This window comes from Cottoperca gobio, chromosome 4 (assembly GCF_900634415.1).
Source record: "Cottoperca gobio chromosome 4, fCotGob3.1, whole genome shotgun sequence".
Lineage (NCBI taxonomy): Eukaryota > Metazoa > Chordata > Actinopteri > Perciformes > Bovichtidae > Cottoperca > Cottoperca gobio.
In genome coordinates, this window is record NC_041358.1 from 10,152,883 (window position 1) to 10,162,027 (window position 9,145).

Consider the following 9,145-nt stretch of genomic DNA (forward strand, 5'->3'; position numbering starts at 1 on the left):
GTGAGGTGACCAGAAACCCAACTCAAACTAAATGCTGACATTGCTTCCTGGATATGGAAATAGACAACTTTAGCAATAACAACTTTATAAACCAAGATAAATTATGGCTGTGCGTTTCTCAGCTGCATGTTTTTCTGCCCTCGTAGAAGCCAAAATTGAATTGATGCATCTTTCAGTTAAGTTAAGATGCAGCTTCAGATATTTGAAGACCTTGTTACAGTTATTATCCTTTAGATGTTTTATTGTTATAAAAGAAGAATCCCTTAAAATCAACAAGTCCATAATATACCCCTTAGAACATACAAGAAAAATAATGAATTAAGTAAATTAAGGAGTATTTCAAAGATCCCGTAATTTGTCCATTAGTGAAAAGGCCCTTCATTAACACATTAAGTGTAGTGGAACAACTTTGAACAATGATTGGCTGTGACAAGTTCTGGTCAAATAAACACAAGTGTGTGACAAGTGAAAGACATCAGAAAATGAGGCCTGAGGACCAGACTCAAGTACAATTATAGCCATCCAGTCAGCTAAAAATACAAACTCCTTTGTTCAGATGACAGCAAGCATACAGGGTTCAAAGAATGAGATAATGCTGCCAGATTTCTTTCTGATTTGCTTGGTCTCTGGGAGCTTACTTCCTCACTAAAAGGGCTTTCAAAAAAAAAAAAAGCTGTGCATGGCAAGTGACAGTTTTGATAGATCAAGCTCCTGCTGTAGGACGAGTGCATTTCTTTCTGTGTCTGCACTCTATTGTTGACTGCTTATGCAACCACTGCCCTCAAAAGGCAGAGTGGCCTCACAGTGCAAAACAACAGATACTATGGCAGCAATATATTTCTCAGACAGAACAATTTATGCGACCATCACTATTAATCATTGCCGTGGAAAGGAAGATTGCCTAACTCATCCGGAGACCCCATAGAAATGTAATTCTCCCACTGCCTAAAGTGCTTATAAGGTGAGCCGCAGATGCATTTTGCCCACGCTCGGGCGCAGTCCTACACTGGCATGGCAATAAGCTGTGTTGATTTAATATCCGTTCGCCCCGTGCATTTTCTCGGACGTGTAATCAGTCCACAAGGTTCTGCGCGAGGCTGTCATGAATCTTGTCGGCTGTACCCCCTCCTCCTTCTCCAGTGGACAATCACTAGCTCACCAGCAGGAAATGGCAGATCCAGCAGCCATTCCTGATTACACTCATGACTCAGGTTGCCGATTGGCTGTCAGGATGCAATCACACTGACACATTTCTTTGGTTTTCTTTGGTGCAGCATTGTCGTCGGGAAAGTTGTCAAAATGATTAAGAGTGATGTTTTAAAATGCAAATTCATGTTCCATGCCCAAAAACAATACAGAAATGTTTGTTTTAGAAAAGTATTGAGAAGGAGGAGAAAGCATTGGCTATAGATCGTGTGCATGTGGCGTCACGCTTACGTCCCAACCCGTAAGTCAGCCATGTTGGTTGTATACACAACCAAGACGGCGCCCGTTCGCGTGAGAGTTGCTGCAACGCTTCGTAATTTTCTTTGTATTTAAACGTCTAAGATTGAAAGAAAATGCCAATCGTGTGCGCATGTGTATACTTGTGGTCATAACGCTACTCGTGACTCAGAGAAACAGGTTCTTTAGATTTCCTAAAATCATCAAAAACAACGATCCACAAAAGAGGGATGAATTACTGTCTACCGTCAGCTGGTTTAGCAGAAGAAGAAGCACAATTCACCCGTGTGTGTGGCGTCCACTTTATATCTGGTAAGAGCTCATGCTAAAGCTATGTTTCAATGTTTACGTTAAACATTTGTGCTTTTGATATACCCGAACACTGTAAGACCTTACTTCTTCATATCGCTGACTGGTAAATAAGGCACTTTCTTTACATGTGATGCCATTTGCTCTTTTCTCCTGTGCATGTTTTTGTTTTGCTTATTCTTGAGACTACTTCACTTTCGAAAAGCAAAGCACCAATGTGAGAACATGCTTCGCTTAATCCAGCCATACAATCACAGTGTGCGAGGATAACATCGCCGCTCTTCTCACTCACAAACCACGGCTTGAGCGGTGTATCTCGAGCTCTTTGAAAGTGATTTACACGGGCATGGACGAGCACCCTGTTATCTTTCACTGGTTTGGTAAGAAGACTACCAACCCAGTCAGAAACAAAGAAATTATAAGCATCTAAACTCTTGTATGCCTTCATTTGTGCGTTGGTTGCCCACAACGTTTGTAGCACAAGGTAGTTCACAATATTCAAGCGGCGGTAATGAATCTAAATCCTCAATATAATCCGACGGCTTTAGCGTGTACGGGTCACGGCCGCAAATTTGGACTTTTTCCTCTGAATCTTGCCTTTGCAGAGGACTCCAGAGAGTCAAAATACTTTGAAGAAGTTGGAGTTGTATTGCTGTTGTTGTTCGCTTTAGACGCCATTGTTGATTTGTGGAGTCGTCATACGTCACACAGTTTTGTCACACTATCTATAGGCAGTAGTTAAACAATAATAAAAAGAGGTTTAGATCCGATGTGGATTTAGATTGGCAGGCTCTCTCTTCGCATGCTTGTCTTTTGAGGGAATAAAAAAAAAAAAAGCACAATCATTTGTTGCTATTGTTGCTCCCTTTCTTTACGTCCCCATGTCACACCACTGGGCCTTTGAGTCTCTGAGTCAATATGGTCATGTTTTTCAAGGTCCAATTCACAATGAATGGCTTCGTAGCATCGCAAGTGTTTGACTGACTGAACGCGGCGGTAAATCCTTGACAATCTGCCGTCAACTCCTGACTCTTTAGTATAAAACTTGTAATTAAATGTTCTTTTCGTTTAGTTTCTTTTCTGATTAAGGCATGACCACAATCTTTACTATCTACAATGTCATACCTTGTGATCTTTGTCACTTTTCATGACAAGGACTAAGTGCAGAGTCACAGGAACTCCGAGGGATTTGAAATCTTTAGTAAATAGCTGGGCATGCAGGATTCAACACACAAAATAAAGCTGAAATCATCACTTGATTAGTCCATCGAAAGACGATTACTTGAGAAAAGATAGGTCAAAGATAGACTTCATACTGCTGTGCAAGACAACAATGCAACAGAATTACAATGGAACCCTCTGAAATTAAAAACAATATAAAAAGGTCAACAATGTAAAAGGAGGTCAAGTTAGAGGAGTACTCAAAGTGCTATCCATTATGCAGACAACAATTTTTGTTGTATTAATCAATGATGAAAAGAATGTTTGTTGGGGCCTTGAATAAGATAATTAAAAAGACTAACTTCAAACTACTGGAAATAAAACTCAACATTTGACTGCCTCTTAAATACTTCAATAATAAGCAGTCTGTAGAGAGAACTTATATACTTACGATGCAGCGCTTAACAGGACGAAGATGTAGTACCTTGTAACCTTACGCCCACACAGGTGTTTTCAATCAGTCTGTCTGATTAGACCTCTGTCCAATCAGGCGCAGTAAGTGAAAACACCTGTGTGGGTGGACAAAGGGTATGTATAGGCTTTGGCACTAAACCTCAGACCTGCTCACAGTCGGCTTGGTGTGAATGTATTTTAAGATGATGCCATAACTGACATTTTATGTAAAATCTGCAGGATTGTCTTCTCTTATCAGATTAATATGAATCTTAATGTAGTCACTTCCAAACTAAATATGAATCAGGTTATAGGGAAGTGTTTTTCAACATGAAGAAGACTTTTGTCTTATTACTTAAAGCACTTCATGACCCTAAAAGTACGTAATTGTACTCCTCATGGTTGCGTCGTCACAGTTCTTCATGAATAGTATGTGTGTATTGTTGGGGTGGAGTGTGTCTTTATCTTTTTGGAGGGACGCAGTGGACTCTCGGTGACCCTCCATGATCTTTGTGTTGCTTGAATAAGAAATGAAAACAATATTTTGAGGCAGAATGTTTTTCTTTTATTTATAAGAAATATGTTCTGGAGCTAGGCACAGGCTGTTTATTTATTCATTTATACATTATCAATGAGCCTAAAAGACTAATTTGTTGTCTTGATTTCTTTTTTTTTTTATGATTAGAGACAAATGTCCGGACAGGGCTAAGGCAATAAAGTGGACAACTTGTCCAAGATAACAGCACAAAGTTAAATAAGAACAAAATAAAAGTTTTCTTATTTTACAGAAATCAATCTAAGAAGTTGTCATCTCGAAGAAGGATTACATAGAAGAACATGAGAAACATGCGTTCCCAGTTTCTATTTGTGGGGTTTAAATTAATTCTGTGCTCCTCTCCTGCTCATGTGTCATCTTTGATTTTTCAATGTCTCTGTTGAAAGATTGGACGTGGCTCGTGTCAGCTGAGCAGGGCCGTGCTATTGCCGGTGACATTTGTTTTAGGGAAGGTTACGACAATGTGTCAAGTAAGTATTCTCCTGACTGCTGTCAACTCAAATTGCTGTTTTTGTTGTCGAGGGGGACCGACGGGTGGAGGGACCGCTGTTGACACAAATTGGATTGGTGGCATGTCAGGTTAGTGTTTAAAAGTCTAAAAGAGGACAGGTTCCAATTCTTTAAAAAAAAAAAATATGTGTGTGTGTGTTGGAGAGAGGTTGTGTTTGTGGGTGGGTTCTCTCCTTGTTATTCAGGAAGGACGCTGGCCAGTGTGTTTCTGTGATCGGAGAGGCGGACACCAGTTGTTTCAGTGGCTTGAGGTGTCGGAAGAGATTTCACAGCTCCTTGAGCACAGTAATCCTGGAGCTCTTGATACAAGATGGCAAATAAAACGGCCACCTGAACGATGCTGGAACACTTACTGAACCCTACCTTTACTGATCTGTATCGCTCCCCAGCGGGAAGTACTCTTGTCCCCTACAAATAAGGTCAACAGCACCTTGCAATACAGTGTTATTTTTCTACTGAATTGATTCAATACATTCATTTGTTTTATTACGAGCTCGTTCAAGTTGCACATTAAAATGCTAAGCCATGGATACATTCATTAAATATTCAAGGGTGCTTGATGTGCTGCAGATCTAGTGCAAAATCTCCCACTTTGTTGAGTTTATATTTGATTGACATTTAAATCAGAGGCACTGCAAGATATTAAAAACATAATATTCATTATTTTTTTGTCTTGAGGTACATAATAGTTTTAAGGTGACTCAAGCCATTAACATGTTTTAATTATTTTGTCTTTATAAGACTTGATGGATATTTTATTAATTATTTTCAATATCACATACACTTTAATTCAACATTGAAGGCTTTACTTTCACCCAATCTGACAAATCAAGTCTGTGTAATTCTGGTTTTATACTGAAGAGGGCAGAGTTGCTTTGTTGTTTTGCTCAACAGCTAGAATGCAGTGTCAAAGCCTGACACTGAATATTTAAGGAAGGGTCTAATACATTCAAAACTTTGTTTGCAGCAGAAGCAACTGACACTTTTAACACAGTTGTAATTATTATTCTGTTCATTCTTACAGTCAACACTAATTTGCTTTGTGTCATGCATTCTAATTTTACATCACATTTGTATGCTTAAATGGGCATAAACAGGACAATAACTAATACAGGCTTTGTAGTGCACAGTAGTACCACACATCAGGGGGAAAATGTGGCATTTATCTCTAATAATCCTCGACCCCTGAGGCTCGGTAGGGCAAGGTAGATAAGTAAACGGCCTGTCGCTGCCACTGTTCCTGTGTGGGTGGCCTGCAGCAATCACAGATGACTTCCTGTTGGCCATGGAAGCTGGCGATCCATCTTCCCCTCAACTCTACCTACTCCCTTTTCCTTTTCTCTCTCCCTTATCTTTTTTAAGAATCCTGCCCCAAGTGCAGTATTATCAGCTGGCTTCAGAGCCCCCAAACAAAGTGCCGGGTCTCTATGTGTTGCTTTATCTGGAGCAGGAATTACATTGACCTTGCAGCAATTTAAACACTTTATCAGAAGCACAATAATCTTCTTTGCAGGAAAGCGAAGAAAAAAACGATTGGCAGGCCTGCGGGTTTCCAGGTTGGTGCCGTGGGGTTACAGTGTGGCTCGCCTGAAGTCAGAGACAGCGAAGTTTCAGCATGGAGAGCCTCATTGTCCTCAAAGAAAGAAAACTCTGCTCTTTGTAGCAGCATTTTCATCCATCCATAATTGCTTACAGCAGAAGAAACACATTAATAATTAATGTCTTCAATATGTAAGAAAGTGTTCTCATTATTACACATATTATTTATTCCTTTGAAAAGCAAGTGTGACTGACGGTGAATCCTTTCATGCTGCCACAAAATTGCGCCTGTGTTATTTTTACATGTGGTGTTGAGACAGGCTGATTTTCTTCAACAGGATTACAAGCGTTTGATCAGAACGAATGGTCTGCTGTTTCTGTTCCTATAAAGACCGGTGATTGACAGGTTCTTCTTTTTCCCAGCTACAGTTTTCTACAAAATATTTAACATTTGTTACAAGTCCTCTCTGATAACAAGCCGTTCCCTGATTCCTCTCGGAGACGATTCCCCTCATAGGAATCCACTTATCACTATCTTCTTCATGGCTGATACTTCTCATACCTGCAGGCTCCGTTTCTTGTTGTTGTATCCCACCATTTTGTTGACTGCATTCGCACTGCATCTAAAACTGTAGCGACTGTTTTACCATCACAGGTGGCACACGTTTGATGTTGCGGAGCTACGAAGATGTGCAGCATAAATTAAAGAGAGAAACATTAAGCAATGACTGAGCCATTATTTGCCTGGAAGACTCAATATGGAAAGACAAACATTGGAGATTACTGCTGAAAAAATCAGTCAATTAATTGATTAGCCTAATTAGAAGAAGAAAAAAACAATTCATGAAATGAAACAAAATGTGCCTTCATCTTTCTTTCTTTTTAAAATGATTTCTCTTTTACTTGCCAATATTATCTGTGGATGTAGGGGACTCCAGGAGCACTGCTGTTATCATTTTCTTTCCTTCATAAAATTCATAAATTTAAAGACAAATCAAAGACAGGTTAGCGGTTAACTGGTGAGTTTGCGTTTTCTCCGAGTTCCTCCCATAAAGGTTAATTGGTGACATGTGATGGGCTGGTGATCTGCCCAGCTGGGACGGTCTCCAGCCCCTGTGACCCTATCAGATAAATTTATTTAGTTCATGCTCTGGTTACACATGTATGTGCAATCTTCATTAGTGTTAACCCATGTAGATGATTCCTTGTTAAGTATTCAATTATGAGAAAAAGATCTGTCGGTTTCAGAAAACATTATTGTTAAAACCTGTGGTGGAAGAGAATTCTTGAACACAAATGGATGTGTTTAATCTAAAGTATGTGTACACTGCATGATCCAATTATTGTTTTAGGCATGCATGGCAATCAATATTATAAAGCACTCTAACTCGATAAAATAGTAAGAAGGATAATAATTATTTTCATCCAACCATGCACAGTTTAATGTTAGTACAATAATCATTACTGTTATAACGGTCTGCGGTCGGCGTACAACATTGATTTTGTGCCATCTTTCTTAAAAAATTAAGTTTCTATGTTGTTATGTTTTTGAAATGGGCCTAGAATCAATTGAAAATAAGTAGCACAGTCTGTTTTAATAGAACAGCTCCGATGCATTTGAACGCATATTTAAAGAGGAACTTAAGTACTGCACTAATATTAGGAGACTTGCAAGACACAGATAAAAAATGTTTTAAAGCATCAAAATTGGATCCTACACTTCCCATAATGCAACTGGATAGCATCTCTCCTTTAGACACTCATGAGTGTCATTCTTAAAGAGGAACTCTACACTAAATTAATAATTTGCCTCTTGAGACGTTATCACATACCGTATATTCTTCTTGGCATATTATGTCAATTCAGGTTATTTTTCCAATAATGCACATACCGTGTGTAAAAAAAATTCCGTTCAAATTTAGTTTGTGCGTGTCTGCTTAGATTTGAAACGATCAGTTAAGCTGAATGTTCTGTCTCCTCCCTAAATGTAATGTAACTGTTTCCCAGTTTGTGCCTGTCGTAGTTAGCTGCTGGCCGATTTAGCAAGCCTTCGCAAGCGTCGTCGAGAGACACCGTCATTCATGAGCGACAGATTTATTCTTCCACTGTGGCAGTAAGACATGACAGTGGACATCACTAAATTAATAATTTTAGACTTGTCAAAGATTCTCCAAAGCAACTGGAGGCATTATGCATTCTGTTTTCATAGGCTGAGCAGCACTTACCTTGCACGGCAGCTGGATTCTCGTGATAGCACAAGTTCAGATGAAAATCCATCTTGTCAGGCTTAAAGTGATGCGTTTGTTAATTATGACCCACCAGTGTCCGGACCAATCAACGTCCTATAAGGACCCACCGGTAGCTATGACTGTGGTTTAGGTTTGTGTGACAATGAAGAAGCGACTGTTCGTACCAAACAACAATGGCAGCTCTAAAAGAGGTTAGCGTGGGTGTTGCAATAACATCAGTTATATCAGAACTAGAGAGTATCCATTCATCGAAAGAAGAGCAAAGAACGACAAAGAAGGCTTTCCTCGATGGAAACTTGTTTTCGCTCTTCTCCCGACTGGCATCGGTAAGAGTTTCACCCAATCACCTGCCAAGAATCTTTCGAAAGTGCCTGCCCTTTTCCAAACAGTTTCCAAGGCCGGCTTCTCTGGTGTTTCTGTGTAACAAACCATCTGGTGCGTCAAGTTAGAGCAGTTCTCTTCACGATGAGTCAACTGATCTTGATCTGCACTGTACAATCTGTGCAGTACCCCTTTAACAATAAAACAACATTTCAATTGTGGGATTTTTTTGCAGTCATCACATGTCTGTGTGGGATACAACCAACATTTAATTCAGTACCAACAGTCATCCACACAATCAGCAGTGAGCAGCAGTTTGAAATGGAGCATGAAAGCCTGCAGTGTGACAGTGTTGCCTTGCAGACATGGCCAAACACAAATCTTTCTACATGCTGTTTTCTTTGATCCTTCCCTCGGCATATTAGTGTGAGCCTCTGTTTGTATATTAGCTGTTTTCTCACCCACTGTGCCGTCACTTTCCATCCTGCGCCGCTGCATCTCTTCCGTCATTAATATTCCCTCTCTCGCTGCATAACTCAGGGGATCAATCACCGGTTGCCATGGCAATAAAACCACCCATGCAGGTGTATGTGTTTGCGTGACT

At 39.9% G+C, this 9,145-nt stretch overlaps 1 protein-coding gene across 1 annotated transcript in view; it reads right to left on the bottom strand.

The window, feature by feature from the left end:
• Window positions 1-3,453, bottom strand: part of glrx2 (glutaredoxin 2) — a 12,912-nt gene extending 9,459 nt beyond the window's left edge. The window contains exon 1 of the mRNA XM_029430554.1: window positions 3,365-3,453. The gene's annotated coding sequence lies outside the window, so the exon portion shown is untranslated. The remainder of the gene's footprint in view (window positions 1-3,364) is intronic.
• Between the last annotated feature and the right edge of the window lie 5,692 nt (window positions 3,454-9,145).